This window comes from Gouania willdenowi, unplaced genomic scaffold, assembly GCF_900634775.1.
Source record: "Gouania willdenowi unplaced genomic scaffold, fGouWil2.1 scaffold_332_arrow_ctg1, whole genome shotgun sequence".
Classification (NCBI taxonomy): Eukaryota; Metazoa; Chordata; class Actinopteri; order Blenniiformes; family Gobiesocidae; genus Gouania; species Gouania willdenowi.
In genome coordinates, this window is record NW_021145094.1 from 49,815 (window position 1) to 67,705 (window position 17,891).

General features: G+C 42.1%; 1 long non-coding RNA gene across 1 annotated transcript; it reads left to right on the plus strand.

Annotated features, from left to right (window-relative positions):
* Nucleotides 1–1,979: 1,979 nt before the first annotated feature.
* On the plus strand, nucleotides 1,980–9,941 carry LOC114459641 (uncharacterized). Its single transcript, XR_003673436.1, has 3 exons — nucleotides 1,980–2,041; nucleotides 6,397–6,502; nucleotides 8,703–9,941. It is a non-coding gene; the product is annotated as an uncharacterized LOC114459641 (long non-coding RNA).
* Nucleotides 9,942–17,891: the final 7,950 nt, after the last annotated feature.

The following is a 17,891-nucleotide window of genomic DNA, read 5'->3' on the forward strand; positions in this document are numbered from 1 at the left end:
TAATCATTTATATTGATTTTAATGTCATATTATCACCAGATTCATCTATACGTCATAAAATATGTCATAAAAAAACACTGAAGTGAACCTGTGACCATTCACTTCCAAAACCAACGTCACAATTCACTGTGACATCATATCTACATAGATGTATGATCTATAGATTTAACTGTATAACAATATAAAACAATAAAAGTGTATTAATTTAAATGATCATCTCCTCCTTTATATTATCTACAGGTTTGTATTCAGTGAACTTTACTACAGACGTCAGTAGATGTTTTAATGTAGATCAACCTCTCAGTGTGTTTCACTAAATGATCTACATCTACAATGTTAGAAAGAAAACTACTGTTTGATTAAAAATAACATAAATCAACACAACATTAGTAATGATGTGAACACGTCTGTGGTGTGTGATGTCACTAATGTGTTTCAGAGAAAAGTGTTAAGGTTTATTAAAGTGTTCAGGTGGGCGGAGCCAGGTAGAAACCCAGGGTTTCTTTGATAAAACCAGGTTTAGTTCATGGACAATGTTACCATGGTAACATACTCAGAGATAAACATAACCTACTTTATGGAATAAACCTCAGGGCGGTGTTATAGTTTAAGTGGCGACCATTTTAACTGGCGACCGACTTCCGGTAGCGTGGCTTGTTGCCACAGCAATGGCAGATGTGTTAAAAAGGACCAGGATGCATAGCTGCCCGCGTTGATGCCGGGTAGCTTTTATTTACGTTGTCCAACTGTTTAAAGTGTTAATATGTGATTGTGTTTGTAGCTCTGTGTGCGGACGCGTTACATGTAGAAAAGCAGACTTATCGGTGCAAAGTGGACTCACCACGGCTGTTGTAAACAGGAAGTTCTTCATCCCTGTGTTTCTACAAAATCTACAGTCTGTATAATATGATGAAACAATAAACACGTATATGATCTGTGTCATATCAATAAATAAACAAAATGCTTCCACTGGGAATCCATCCTTAGTCAATGAGAAAAAATCAAATCTTTACATTCACTGCATTAACCACTCGACCATTGATCAGCTGTAATAAATGCTTCTAATCTTTACATATTGTTTTTATTGGAGGTCACAGAGGAACTGTACTATGTCTATGTTCACTTGTGACCACGTTTACCTGAATTTACTCACAGAGAAGATATTTCATCATTGTTTTTGTTCACAAATCACTAAGAATATTTTTCAAACAATCTGTGGAGCCAAACTTCAGCCTTCACTGTCCAGAACTATGACTTTGTTTCAGTTCAGATTAACTGGTGACCTGCTGAGTTAAAAATGATTTATTTTCAAAGGAAGACAAACAAACACATGGTTCAATGTCTGCCTTTAAAAATAAATAAATAAATAAACATTTTTTAATATAATCTACAGTGACTTTACTCTCACTGCTCATTAAATATTTATTCATTACATTTTATCTATTGTTTCTGAGAACAAACCATCATAATTTAATCCTAAATTAATTTATAATCAACAAATTTCCTCTGAAATCCATTAAATCATCCACAGACCAAATCATTCAGACTGTAACTACTTTATTCACTCTTAAATCACCATTAAACACATTTATTATGACTGGTTTGTTTTTAAAAGTTTATAAAAAGTTGATTGTGACGTCAGCGCAACAGTTGCGTGGTTGCCAGGTTGAGTATTTTCCCGCTGATTGTGAGATTATAAAATAACTAACTTAGTGATCAAACAGTTTAACATTGGTTAAAGATGATATTTATGTTTTATTTGGATGATGAACGGATGGTTTTTGGGGCATTTCTGTGGATATTCAACGTATTTCATGCGGGGAATCGTCGGTTGTATCTGGCAACCAGCTAGAGTCAGGAACAAAGCAGTGAAATGGAGGACGGACAGAGCTGGATGATGACTACCGTTAAACTAGAAGAAGAAGAAGAAAAGCTTCGTCATCCCGACCATGTGTGGGACGGAATGTTTGCTCCAAAGATGGAGAAAAGCGGAGAAGAAGAAACGGAGGAGTTTTCAGATGTGTGCTCTGTGAAGGAAGAGGTTAGAACACTCACCACATTCATCCGCTGTTACACACACACTGGAGACTAGTTTAACTGGTGACCCACTTCATTCACACTCACATTTCTCTATCAATATGTCTCATTGGTGACGCTTCCGTTGGGGGTGTGGCTTTGTAGACGGTCCCTGCCCACTCCTTAGCTCATTAACATAAAGTGTGTGATGAATAAAGCAGCTGTAGTTTGTTCTCTGTGTTCTACCGAGTTGTTCTACTGGTTGTTACACAGGTTGTTCTACTGAGTACACACGGGTTGTTCTACTGGTTGTTCTACTGAGTACACACGGGTTGTTCTACCGAGTACACACGGGTTGTTCTACTGAGTACACACGGGTTGTTCTACCGAGTACACACGGGTTGTTCTACCGAGTACACACGGGTTGTTCTACCGAGTACACACGGGTTGTTCTACTGAGTACACACGGGTTGTTCTACTGTCATTTAGGTTATTGTTATTATTTATTACTGATGGAAATGATAAACCATGTGATTAGATGATATTTTACTCATGAACACTGAACATTTGTGGCGTGTGACAGAATCTTACCACCAGTACATTCTGTGGTCTGGTCTGGTCTTCACCTAAATATTGATAAATGTTAATTAATGATAATTCACTCTAAAATAGCCCTGTATGATAAACCTGTTAAAGTAAAATACTTGTTTGATTAAAAAGCAACTTTGATAATACAGTTAAAAAGAGTAAAACTATATTAAATCCATGTTTACAGAGATATTTCTTTATATTTGGTAGATTATTATCTCTATGATGGAAGATCTCTCAATAATCATTTACAGTGAATATTCTCTGGACGTACAATAAACTGTTATTAAACAAATCAATCAAAACAATTTCATATGAAAAATAGACATAATGATATAAGGAAGAATGACATCATCAAGTCTTTAGAGTCAGCTGGTCTTAATGTGTGTACTTTGATCTGATGAATGGTGTTTTAAACTTTATATTTAAATACTTTATGGTTTCATGTATAATCTGCTTTGTCCATGAACAAGTCCTACTGTACTGGAAATTAATATATAAACATCATTTCACACACCAATATGGAACAATATATCTTTATTAAATAAAGTCATGTTATTTTAAAGGCTGGGATGATGAATACATACGGTCAGTTTTACATTTAATGGATGACGGAGGGAATTTACTTAATTTTTCTGATTTCAAGCATAAATACAATATTTCTTGTACAATCTAATAATTTTCTGATGTTATTAATGCAACACCACAAGCTATTATTTGCACTGTAAAAGGTTTTCTGCTATACACACACCTAGTCCCTCACTGGTCCACTACTGCCCCTTTGTGGACAACAAATGTAACAACAAGTTTCTCAGAACAGTGCATACTTATCTCTGAGAAGATGAAATTTACAACTAATATTTACATCAAAAGGTTAAAAATATTAGATGCAATTACCTTACATTTCCTATTCCACCTAAAGCTAAAGAAGTGCATTTTAAAACTATGAACAATATTGATCACTGTAAAGATTTTTTACACTTTAAATGTAATATTGGTGAAAAATGACTTAATAATCTTATCATTATGGCAAAATCCTTTGTACACAAATGTAAATGTGGTGACAGTAAAGCTGATTTTATTGTGTTTCTAAATGAACTAATATCTCTGAAGAACTCTTTAAAACGTCTGTGTATGTCTTTATAATAATCTAATGTTATGTCTTTTCACCCCATTGCACCTTAATATTGTTGGTTTATATTTATAATTCTTACAAATTGTAATGTTTTGTTTTTTTCTGCTCAATGTGCAACTGCTCTTTGAAAACTGTAAGTCTGTAAGCTTCATTTGTTAATTAATATTAATTAATAAATAAACATTCTGCGGTCAGGACCCCTTAGTGTAAAAAACAATAGCTGCCTGTTTAGATGCCTGAACACAAATGAAACATAGGAAATGTAAAAAATCCATGATGGCTGATGTTTTCACACTGGTTCAGTGCTTCAGCCTGAGGTCAAAGGTCAGGAAGGATAAACTCACCATGGCTGATGGTGGAGGAGCCAGTCTGACAGAAATATACATGACATGTATAATAATCCCAGAAAATAACAAATACGTTATGGCTGATTAATGTTTGTGTTTTATCAGCGTAACAGACACAATAATCTGACCAATAGGATGACACGGCCAGTTTAATATGCTAGGTACAGATAGCATTGTGGCTTCATTATTTTTCAATCAAAGCATTTCATGTAATTCAAATAAAGTGAATAAAAAGCGTGAGAAAAGAAGTCAAATCTCTTTTTTTGGGTAGATCTTACGTCACCAAGGTGGTGGGTTTGAAAAGGTTGGAGACCCACTGGTTTAAAGGACTACATGGTTTAAAAAACAGTGTTTTTTTTAGATTATTACAGATTTGCTGTCACATAAACATTTCCATGACAAAGTAGAGCTGCTTGTGAAAAATCTTTATTAGTGTATATAAGAAGGACTCGATAAGGGGCTCCAGGGTATCTAAATAGTAGACAATACATAAATAAGAAAAGGACAGTAATAAGTGCTTCCCAGGGGAAGTGTGGACTAAATATTATGAATTTCAATGGAGAACATTTGTCTGGAAGACTCTTTGTAGATATTTCATCACCCTGTTCAATCATCTCACTATTCAGGAAGTCCTAGGTGCTCTCAGGATGCTAATCATTATCATTATGTCCAAAGGTACACTCTGTCTGAATTAGAAATCATATTCAGGACAAAAATAACTTGAACTGGGATGAACTTTTTTTGGGGTTCAAAGAGCACAAACATTACAACTAAGAACTAGTTGGAATAGTGAGAGCTGCAGCTAGAAAAGCAATCAGGAAGAAATGGTTTCAAGCTGATTCCTGATCTACTAAGGTCTGGTGTGACATTACATATGAATTATATGTAATGGAGAGAATGACCTTCTCTTTGAGGGCATTGATTCTTTTGACATCATTTTTATTCCAGTTTGTACCCGACATTCCCCTTGAAACACTTCTCATCCGTCTCTGACTCCACATCCCACAATGCAACGTGTAAAAAGTGTCAACAAACAAAATGTTTACAAAAGTAACAAACGCAATTTCAACCTTTTCCATCTTTTTTGGAGCAAATGATTTTTCCTTCATTAATGGATCAATGAGTCCTACGCTATGTATTCATCTGATTTAAGAACAAGTGTTCTATTCACCTGCTCCAGGGGTTCATGCATAGTCAGCACCAGGTGGCATTAAATGGGGGGGCATTAAGAAATTTGCGGAGGGCACAACAAACAACCCCCCACCAAAATGTGCACATTAACATTTAAAATAGATAAATAAAACACCACTCATCATTAAAACATGATCCTACTACACCAAACAGCATGTAGTATGGAGACATATAACTTTTTATGAGTGGGTGGATCACTGACAGTCAAGGATACATGGTGTGTTTGTCACATACATATATTTATATACTACTGAATAGTACTTTATGACATGTAGTGAAATAGCATTAGGGTGTTCAGCTTTTACTGTGTGCACATTAACGACAACCTAATGTTATATAAACACAGCCACAAAATCAAAGTTAGCTCGCTAAGCTAACATACCTCTGACCAAGTGGTCGCTATAGAAACGGGCATCAGCAGACTCTGCTCCTCCTGACAACAGACGTAGGTTTAAAATCCACTTTTTACTGCGTTGTTCTGTGAGATTTCTCACCTTTGTGAATGACAATCTTTGGTTCTCTATAAAATCTATTTTCCTTCTCTCGGTTAAAACGATTGGAGCATCCGTAAACTACACAAAATATAAACAGTTTGATGATTTCAGATGTCAGATTATCAAGTTTCCTGCTCTCCATCAGACATTAGCGCTCTAGCTTTGTAGCGAAGCAGCAATGTGAGTGATGTCACGTGAATCAACAGAGCAGGACATAGACATATACATATTACAACAGCTCTAGGTTACGTTCAATAGCACAAATGTAAAACAATGACACCACAGTATATTATATCTATAGAGCAGACTCCTGTACGCTGTCAGTGAGTGGACACATTCAGATGTGATAGCCAATCGGGGGGGGGGTACAGTAGGTCAGCTGGGGGGGCACTGCCCGCTAATGCCCCCTCATGACGCCAACACTGGTTGCAGGACAGTAGAGATGAAGCTAGTTTATTAAAGACAGGACCATTAACTTCTATCATGTATCACAGCAAACTGTCAAAGTCCAGTCCATGCTTGGTTTGCCAAAAAGTGAGGGAAATGCAGCATTTTAGCTTAGCATACAAGCATTTCCAGTAAAATGCTTAGGTTTAAATTCCTATGAATGGTGTTTTTATTGTAGGTACTGGAGTCTCACAGTAGAAATGAGGTTGGACAGTCTTCATGGCTGCTGTCACACCAGGCCAAAGAGAGAAAGGCTGCTGATGAAGTGGAGATGGAGGAAGAAGGTGAGCCAGAACACATTGGATAGAAAATACAGTAAGAAACTCTGACCCAGATAGAGAAATAATAATGATGTTGCCATCAAAAGCCTGGTCTCAGTGTTTAATGTTGAGGTGTCACTAAAGCAAAAAAAAACAGTTGCTTCAAAGTCACTAATAGTTTTTTTTTTTCAGAAAAAGATGTTTTTTCTCAGCTTTTTGTCACAAACTGGTGATTTGCTTCTATTCAACTGCTGATTACAGAAAAACGAAAGAAGATAGAAACAAAATACATTTTTCTGATGAAATTAGAGACTTTAATCTTTCAGGTGTCACAATTCAGATTGTCATAGTACAAAATATTGTGTGGGTCTTTAAAAATCAGTCAAAATGCTCAGAAACGCTGGCACTGAATGAGTTAATGTGTCTGCAGATAAAAGCAAACAGTTGAATGAACAAAATACATGTTTGCTTGTAAACCAACCCAGAAAACATAAAAATATGATCTGAGAGAGCATGCAACAGTAGATTTAGTTATTACCACACCACCCAAACCTAATTACATGTATATCAGATGTTTTTATCTATGATCAGTCACAAGATATTAGAAGAATATTTGAGTAAATTAGTCTAAAGTTACTAAGTTACATTTCATTTGACTTCCAGTTGGAGCCTGTGTGTGGTTTTATAGCGGTTTGTGGTGCCATCGTGATGGTGCCTATGCTGTACAGACTTATGATCACTTTTTAACATCAAAGAGTCGATGGAACGCTGTTTCAACGACTGGGACAGTTACAGACAATCATTCCCTACGACGTATGTGTGCACGCCCACCTCCCTGGAGAGGTGATGCACCTGAAGGAGCTGTGCCCTGTGTGCTGCTCCGCTCTAGAGAAGGTGGAGGTGTTGCTGCTGTGTACCAGGACAGATGCACATGATTGAACATTTCTTCTCCTTTGAATCCCAAATGATAAAGATGGGTTAGTCAGACACTTTATATGATCTTAATTTACCGTCCTCCTGGCCCTGCTGGTGTGTTTCTAAATGAGTTTAATAACTTTTATCCTCTCTTATCAAACTGGAAGGACTTTTAATCCTGGTGCCGTTAACCTGCACGTTGAGGACGATAGGCCCCGCCCAGCAGTGGATCTTTTATCAATGATTGAAGCTTTGATATTAAACAACATGTATCAGGCCCCACCCACAGTAAGGGCCACACCCTTGACCTGGTGTTCTCTCTTGGTCTACATGATAATCTCATCATGTCGAGGTCAGCTAAACTATGCTGGGGTGTTCCACAGGGCTCAGTCCTAGGACCACTTCTGTTTTTATTCTACCTTCTCCCTGTTGGACAGATCATTCAGAGGTTCAGTGATGTATCTTCTCACCTGTTTGCTGATGACATACAACCGTACTGCTGGTCTAAGATCTCCACAAACGTACCTCTTTAATGGACGACCTGTCCCATGTAAAGCAGTGGCTGAGTGAGAACATCTAAACTCAGAGAAAACTGAGACACTCATTGATGACATCACATGTCATCACTGGTATTAAGCAACACATGGGAGATCTGAGTTTGAGGAACCTCAGAGTTCTCTTTGATGAAGACATGTCTCTAGTGCAACATGTGAGACAGTTATTAAAGAACGCTTTCTTCCAGCTGTGTAATATCTCCAAACTGAGACAGATGTTCTCACAAAAAGAGCTGGAGATCATTATTCATGCTTTTGTGTGGTTGTGGTTGGACTACTGTAACTACCTGTTGATCCACCTACAGTATGTTCTAAACCTCCACCATCAGCACAGACCATATTACTGCTGCTCTGAAGTATCTCCATGGACTTCCTGTTGCCTCCAGAGTGAACTTTAAAGTTCTGGTCCTGACTTTCAGGAGCTCCAGATGCTACAGATGATGTCATAGATCTGATCCAGTTCTACACTACAGCTCAGAGTCTGAGGTCCTCAGGTCAAAACCTGCTAATGGTTCCTGGAACCATAACCAGAGGAGGCGTGTCTTTAAAGCTGTTGTTCTTCATCTCTGGAATGAACTTCCTGTGACCTTTGACTCTGTGGAGACTTTTAAAGACTTCTTTTATTAAAGAGGCTTTTTAGAGCCAATAGATCTGCTTTATGATTGTTTGAGCTTCATTGTGTTCATTATAAACCTCTGTGTGTGAAAAACACTATAAAGTTTACTTAGCTAAAGTTTTGTGTTTGTGGTTGGCAGGTGATATGGGGGGGCTGGAGGAGCCCCCCCTGTGCAGCTGTAGGATGGAGGCTCCACGCGTTGACAGCAGCCAGTGCGTGGCAACGGAGAGCATCAATGGAGAGGTTTCTCAGTCTTTGTTCATAGCTCAGTGGTGGTCAGAACCAGTATCTGTAGACTCATAACACGCTGCTTTTCATTGTTTTTCTACGGTGGCCCTGAAGTGCAAAGCAAAACGTGAAAGAGAGAACACACACACACACACACACACACACACACACAACACACACACACATAACCAGAAACCAGAAGGGGTCACATGAGACATCGCTGATTGGACGAGGCAGCCGTCGTTCAGCTTTTCAACTGGAAGAAATGGACAGTTTGTGCTTTTCCCTTCTGGGCCACCGTACATTTCACTTGATATGAACTACTGTATAATCAGCTGTATTTCTAAGGGCTGATTCTATATGTTTAAAATGATAAGTTCACTATTTATTTTTGCTGCTTGTGAAATGTGTAGAAAAGTTGTGTTGGGATAATTGTGTACATTCAGGACGTTCACTGCTCTCACATGGTCAACACCACTGCTGTCCTCATAGTGTCACAATCAAGGGTCAATTCAATTACAATTACATCTTCAATTATCCATCTTCAATTATGATTATGATGACCGTCAGTTTTTCCAATTACAATTACAATGATTGTTTTCCCCCTGAAAGTTAATTACAATTACTTTGTGTTAGCATAACTGGTGAGTGTTGACCATGTCTTAAATCAGCTGTAAAATACATAAAAATATTATAAGCCTTGATTTCATTATTTTTTGAAATGATCCTCAACAGAACTGAACGGTCGTGAGATATGAAACATATTTTAATAATTAACTTCATATGTATAAGCCATAGAGTTGTAAAACGGTTGCCCAGGTTTGCATTTAATTAATAATTTAATTGCATTTAACCCTAACCCTAACCCTAACCCTTAGGGTTGGGAAGAGGTCTAATCATAAATTGAATCTTAAACTTAATTATGGACACCAGCCACCCCCTACCTCTCCCCCCTGTAGTTAGTGGTGGGAGAGAGGGGGAGGTGACCGGGTACGCCCAGACAGGCGGGGACGGGGCTCGGGCACAGACATGCCTCCACGTCTTATCCCGGTGAGTATAACCTTCTAAAAACTCTGGGTTTGGACATGATGTCCTACACCCCATTTCGATCATGTATTGTGGCATGGTTTTACATTGACCTTCTTCCTAACCTTAACCGCTACCGCCCCGGGATGCGATGAGTCGTTGTAAGCCTTAGGCCTTATTCATTATCATAATTCTAGTCTCAATCGCTACCGCCTCCGCCCAGGCATTGGGTTCCAAACGGAGGGTCAAGGGACTAGGAATAACAAACCTCTTGAGCTTCAGATGGGGACCTCATGGATCCCCATCCCCGGGGATGAATGGATGGAGGATCTCACTCGGAGGGACTTCTTCTGCTCTGGCCCTAACCCTAAACCCCCCCCCCCCCGTCCTGTCTTCAGGACCACATTCTGGGCTACAGAATGGGGTACTCTCACATACTTGATTCAGGGCCGGTCAAGACGACACAGTGGTGATGGACGGTCTCGAGTCAATCCGCCACTGGCCCCTCACCACGAATCGGACACATAGGCCTTCACCATCGCCCCCGTAGGGGGTTGGGGATCATGCATTATACTGATCCAGGGGAGGACATAGAAACGGGGGCACGAAGGTGTGAGGTCGGAAGGGATCTGAGCGACATGCGACGGCCCGTGCCTTGCCGGTTGGCTCCCCATTCCAAACTGGTCGTCCAGGGACGGCTGGGGGGGGTCATTGAGTACAAAACGTAAACACTAATCTATAGCCTGTGCCACTCGGACAGACGATCCCTCATCCGAGACCAAGGCACCTCCGTGGTTCCCTATGGGGGAAGGACACCCTAGCCCTAACCCTAACCCTAACCCTACCCTAACCCTAACCCTAACCCTGAGCCCTAAATTCTATCCTGATCCTGATCCTGGCCCTAACCCTAACCCTTAACCCTTGACCCTAACCCTGGCCCTAACCCTAACCCTAACCCTAACCCTAACCCTAACCTCTGGGGTGAGGACCATGATTGGCTTTATCGTCACCACCAGCATCATCATTCCAGCCAGAGTGAGGTGGCTGTGAGGAAGAAGAAAATAATAACGACAATATAAAAGTGTATAATAATTGAACCAAAAGATACTAACCTTGAAAGTGTTGAAAAAGAACAAAAATAAATCTAAACTGCTTTGAAACTTAACTAAAACTAATCTCATTCTTGTTATAGACCTATGTGGCCCTTAAAATGCCCTTAAGTTGAGGCCGACACAAACGTGGTCAGCTCGGCTGCCGCGAAGAATTGGTTCTGTTCGGCACCAGGGCCTCTATGAGTGAGCTGGTGCGTAGGCCGGTGTTTGCCGTGCCACTCCGGTTACACCATGGGGGAACTGGGAAGGTTGGCCGTGGTCAGCTCGGCTGCCACGAAGGATTCGTTCCCTGTTGCCCCTTCAGCTAAGGCCTTACTCTTAAGGGCTTTGTACTTGTTATTACCTTTGATTTTTTTCAATATTTTCAAGGATAATTTAATGTAAAACACCAAACCTGAACTGTAAACCAACTGCCTTTAAATATTGAAAACCAACAGAAAGACAATTAAGAATAAACCCCCTTGGAAAATGATGAAAAATAACAAACATAACTAAGGTAAACTGCCCCAAAAGTATTGAAAAACAAAGAAAAACACAAAGATCACCATTGACCACTTGGTCGACTGAAACTAGACTAGGATCATCTTTAGCATCATCATCATTCTAGACGGAGTGAGATTTCTGAGGAGAAGACAAGGATCATCTCATCATCATCATTCTGGATAGAGTGAGGTTACTGAGGTTTTCCACCAGATGGCGTCCTTACCTCATTTTTGCACCTGGGATCTCAAGGTGAAATCCTTGGGATGATTACCTGATTGGACCACCTGAGGGACTTAGTTTCATGAATCAACCTTATAAACACTGTAAAATCGGGGAAATAGGTCGGATAGTGCAAAATAAAGTAATGTGTAAAAAAAAGGGGTATGGTAGAAATATTAAAATGGAAAATTAGATGGGAATTTGGGAACCATGGGTTAGCTTGGTCTTCCCTGGCATGACTTTCCTTTTAGGGGGGAGTGAGACTCCAGGGTGTAAGGACTCTGGGGTCGTGCGGTGTAAGGGGCACAGAGTGAGGTTATTGCAGGCAAAATTTCGATTTACATTTTGGGTCTTATAATAAGTGCTGGGCTGACGAGCTCATAATGTAAGATTATATTCGGGATTAGCTTCAAATAGGAGACACATCCCGGGGCTTGATCGACCTCGGGAGGGCCACCCCCCGGGGAGGGTGTCTGGTGGTAATGGCCGAAACACCTGTTGATCCGAGGGTTCACCACTGATGATGTGTCTCCCCAAATGCTAGGAAAACAGATTAAGGTAAGGTTAAAATAATTTATTTAGTTGTACTACAACTTTTTAAATAGGAGTTGGGATGGGGGGGGTAAAAAATTTTTTTAGGATGCTTTCATCTCTGGTTGCTTAGGGTTGGGAAGAGGTCTAATCATAAATTGAATCTTAAACTTAATTATGGACACCAGCCACCCCCTACCTCTCCCCCCTGTAGTTAGTGGTGGGAGAGAGGGGGAGGTGACCGGGTACGCCCAGACAGGCGGGGACGGGGCTCGGGCACAGACATGCCTCCACGTCTTATCCCGGTGAGTATAACCTTCTAAAAGCTCTGGGTTTGGACATGACGTCCTATACCCCATCTTGATCATGTATTATTGCATGGTTTTACATTGACCTTTCTTCCTAACCCTAACCGCTACCGCCCCGGGATACAATGAGTCGTTGTAAGCCTTAGGCCTTATTCATTATCATAATTCTAGTCTCAATCGCTACCGCCTCCGCCCAGGCATTGGGTTCCAAACGGAGGGTCAAGGGACTAGGTATAACAAACCTCTTGAGCTTCAGATGGGGACCTCATGGATCCCCATCCCCGGGGATGAATGGATGGAGGATCTCACTCGGAGGGACTTCTTCTGCTCTGGCCCTAACCCTAAACCCCCCCCCGTCCTGTCTTCAGGACCACATTCTGGGCTACATGATGGGGTACTCTCACGTAATTGATTCAGGGCCGGTCAAGACGACACAGTGGTGATGGACGGTCTCGAGTCAATCCGCCACTGGCCCCTTACAGACGATAAATCGTACACATAGGCTTTCACCATCGCCCCCTTAGGGGGTTGGGGACCATGCATCATACTGATCCAGGGGTGGATATAGAAACGGGGGCACGAAGGTGTGCGGTCGGAAGGGATTCGAGCGACATGCGACGGCCCGTGCCTTGCCGGTTGGCTCCCCATTCCAAACTGGTCGTCCAGGGACGGCTGGGGGGGGTCATTGAGTACAAACGTAAACACTAATCTATAGCCTGTGCCACTCGGACAGACGATCCCTCATCCGAGACCAAGGCACCTCCGTGGTTCCCTATGGGGGAAGGACACCCTAGCCCTAACCCTAACCCTAACCCTACCCTAACCCTAACCCTAACCCTGAGCCCTAAATTCTATCCTGATCCTGATCCTGGCCCTAACCCTAACCCTTAACCCTTGACCCTAACCCTGGCCCTAACCCTAACCCTAACCCTAACCCTAACCCTAACCTCTGGGGTGAGGACCATGATTGGCTTTATCGTCACCACCAGCATCATCATTCCAGCCAGAGTGAGGTGGCTGTGAGGAAGAAGAAAATAATAACGACAATATAAAAGTGTATAATAATTGAACCAAAAGATACTAACCTTGAAAGTGTTGAAAAAGAACAAAAATAAATCTAAACTGCTTTGAAACTTAACTAAAACTAATCTCATTCTTGTTATAGACCTATGTGGCCCTTAAAATGCCCTTAAGTTGAGGCCGACACAAACGTGGTCAGCTCGGCTGCCGCGAAGAATTGGTTCTGTTCGGCACCAGGGCCTCTATGAGTGAGCTGGTGCGTAGGCCGGTGTTTGCCGTGCCACTCCGGTTACACCATGGGGGAACTGGGAAGGTTGGCCGTGGTCAGCTCGGCTGCCACGAAGGATTCGTTCCCTGTTGCCCCTTCAGCTAAGGCCTTACTCTTAAGGGCTTTGTACTTGTTATTACCTTTGATTTTTTTCAATATTTTCAAGGATAATTTAATGTAAAACACCAAACCTGAACTGTAAACCAACTGCCTTTAAATATTGAAAACCAACAGAAAGACAATTAAGAATAAACCCCCTTGGAAAATGATGAAAAATAACAAACATAACTAAGGTAAACTGCCCCAAAAGTATTGAAAAACAAAGAAAAACACAAAGATCACCATTGACCACTTGGTCGACTGAAACTAGACTAGGATCATCTTTAGCATCATCATCATTCTAGACGGAGTGAGATTTCTGAGGAGAAGACAAGGATCATCTCATCATCATCATTCTGGATAGAGTGAGGTTACTGAGGTTTTCCACCAGATGGCGTCCTTACCTCATTTTTGCACCTGGGATCTCAAGGTGAAATCCTTGGGATGATTACCTGATTGGACCACCTGAGGGACTTAGTTTCATGAATCAACCTTATAAACACTGTAAAATCGGGGAAATAGGTCGGATAGTGCAAAATAAAGTAATGTGTAAAAAAAAGGGGTATGGTAGAAATATTAAAATGGAAAATTAGATGGGAATTTGGGAACCATGGGTTAGCTTGGTCTTCCCTGGCATGACTTTCCTTTTAGGGGGGAGTGAGACTCCAGGGTGTAAGGACTCTGGGGTCGTGCGGTGTAAGGGGCACAGAGTGAGGTTATTGCAGGCAAAATTTCGATTTACATTTTGGGTCTTATAATAAGTGCTGGGCTGACGAGCTCATAATGTAAGATTATATTCGGGATTAGCTTCAAATAGGAGACACATCCCGGGGCTTGATCGACCTCGGGAGGGCCACCCCCCGGGGAGGGTGTCTGGTGGTAATGGCCGAAACACCTGTTGATCCGAGGGTTCACCACTGATGATGTGTCTCCCCAAATGCTAGGAAAACAGATTAAGGTAAGGTTAAAATAATTTATTTAGTTGTACTACAACTTTTTAAATAGGAGTTGGGATGGGGGGGGTAAAAAATTTTTTTAGGATGCTTTCATCTCTGGTTGCTTAGGGTTGGGAAGAGGTCTAATCATAAATTGAATCTTAAACTTAATTATGGACACCAGCCACCCCCTACCTCTCCCCCCTGTAGTTAGTGGTGGGAGAGAGGGGGAGGTGACCGGGTACGCCCAGACAGGCGGGGACGGGGCTCGGGCACAGACATGCCTCCACGTCTTATCCCGGTGAGTATAACCTTCTAAAAACTCTGGGTTTGGACATGATGTCCTACACCCCATTTCGATCATGTATTGTGGCATGGTTTTACATTGACCTTCTTCCTAACCTTAACCGCTACCGCCCCGGGATGCGATGAGGCGTTGTAAGCCTTAGGCCTTTTTAATCATTATAATTCTAGTCTCAACCGCTACCGCCGCCGCCCAGGCATTGGGTTCCAAACGGAGGGTCCAGAGACTAGGAATAACAAACCTCTTGAGCTTCAGATGGGGACCTCATGGATCCCCATCCCCGGGGATGAATGGATGGAGGATCTCACTCGGAGGGACTTCTTCTGCTCTGGCCCTAACCCTAAACCCCCCCCCCCCGTCCTCTCTTCCGGACCACATTCTGGGCTACAGAATGGGGTACTCTCACATACTTGATTCAGGGCCGGTCAAGACGACAAAGTGGGGATGGATGGTCTCGAATCAATCCACCACTGGCCCTTTACAGACGATAAATCGTACACATAGGCTTTCACCATCGCCCCCTTAGGGGGTTGGGGACCATGCATCATACTGATCCAGGGGTGGATATAGAAACGGGGGCACGAAGGTGTGCGGTCGGAAGGGATTCGAGCGACATGCGACGGCCCGTGCCTTGCCGGTTGGCTCCCCATTCCAAACTGGTCGTCCAGGGACGGCTGGGGGGGGTCATTGAGTACAAACGTAAACACTAATCTATAGCCTGTGCCAATCGGACAGACGATCCCTCATCCGAGACCAAGACACCTCCGTGGTTCCCTATGGGGGAAGGACACCCTAGCCCTAACCCTAACCCTAACCCTACCCTAACCCTAACCCTAACCCTGAGCCCTAAATTCTATCCTGATCCTGATCCTGGCCCTAACCCTAACCCTTAACCCTTGACCCTAACCCTGGCCCTAACCCTAACCCTAACCCTAACCCTAACCCTAACCCTAACCTCTGGGGTGAGGACCATGATTGGCTTTATCGTCACCACCAGCATCATCATTCCAGCCAGAGTGAGGTGGCTGTGAGGAAGAAGAAAATAATAACGACAATATAAAAGTGTATAATAATTGAACCAAAAGATACTAACCTTGAAAGTGTTGAAAAAGAACAAAAATAAATCTAAACTGCTTTGAAACTTAACTAAAACTAATCTCATTCTTGTTATAGACCTATGTGGCCCTTAAAATGCCCTTAAGTTGAGGCCGACACAAACGTGGTCAGCTCGGCTGCCGCGAAGAATTGGTTCTGTTCGGCACCAGGGCCTCTATGAGTGAGCTGGTGCGTAGGCCGGTGTTTGCCGTGCCACTCCGGTTACACCATGGGGGAACTGGGAAGGTTGGCCGTGGTCAGCTCGGCTGCCACGAAGGATTCGTTCCCTGTTGCCCCTTCAGCTAAGGCCTTACTCTTAAGGGCTTTGTACTTGTTATTACCTTTGATTTTTTTCAATATTTTCAAGGATAATTTAATGTAAAACACCAAACCTGAACTGTAAACCAACTGCCTTTAAATATTGAAAACCAACAGAAAGACAATTAAGAATAAACCCCCTTGGAAAATGATGAAAAATAACAAACATAACTAAGGTAAACTGCCCCAAAAGTATTGAAAAACAAAGAAAAACACAAAGATCACCATTGACCACTTGGTCGACTGAAACTAGACTAGGATCATCTTCAGCATCATCATCATTCTAGACGGAGTGAGATTTCTGAGGAGAAGACAAGGATCATCTCATCATCATCATTCTGGATAGAGTGAGGTTACTGAGGTTTTCCACCAGATGGCGTCCTTACCTCATTTTTGCACCTGGGATCTCAAGGTGAAATCCTTGGGATGATTACCTGATTGGACCACCTGAGGGACTTAGTTTCATGAATCAACCTTATAAACACTGTAAAATCGGGGAAATAGGTCGGATAGTGCAAAATAAAGTAATGTGTAAAAAAAAGGGGTATGGTAGAAATATTAAAATGGAAAATTAGATGGGAATTTGGGAACCATGGGTTAGCTTGGTCTTCCCTGGCATGACTTTCCTTTTAGGGGGGAGTGAGACTCCAGGGTGTAAGGACTCTGGGGTCGTGCGGTGTAAGGGGCACAGAGTGAGGTTATTGCAGGCAAAATTTCGATTTACATTTTGGGTCTTATAATAAGTGCTGGGCTGACGAGCTCATAATGTAAGATTATATTCGGGATTAGCTTCAAATAGGAGACACATCCCGGGGCTTGATCGACCTCGGGAGGGCCACCCCCCGGGGAGGGTGTCTGGTGGTAATGGCCGAAACACCTGTTGATCCGAGGGTTCACCACTGATGATGTGTCTCCCCAAATGCTAGGAAAACAGATTAAGGTAAGGTTAAAATAATTTATTTAGTTGTACTACAACTTTTTAAATAGGAGTTGGGATGGGGGGGGTAAAAAATTTTTTTAGGATGCTTTCATCTCTGGTTGCTTAGGGTTGGGAAGAGGTCTAATCATAAATTGAATCTTAAACTTAATTATTGACACCAGCCACCCCCTACCTCTCCCCCCTGTAGTTAGTGGTGGGAGAGAGGGGGAGGTGACCGGGTACGCCCAGACAGGCGGGGACGGGGCTCGGGCACAGACATGCCTCCACGTCTTATCCCGGTGAGTATAACCTTCTAAAAACTCTGGGTTTGGACATGATGTCCTACACCCCATTTCGATCATGTATTGTGGCATGGTTTTACATTGACCTTCTTCCTAACCTTAACCGCTACCGCCCCGGGATGCGATGAGGCGTTGTAAGCCTTAGGCCTTTTTAATCATTA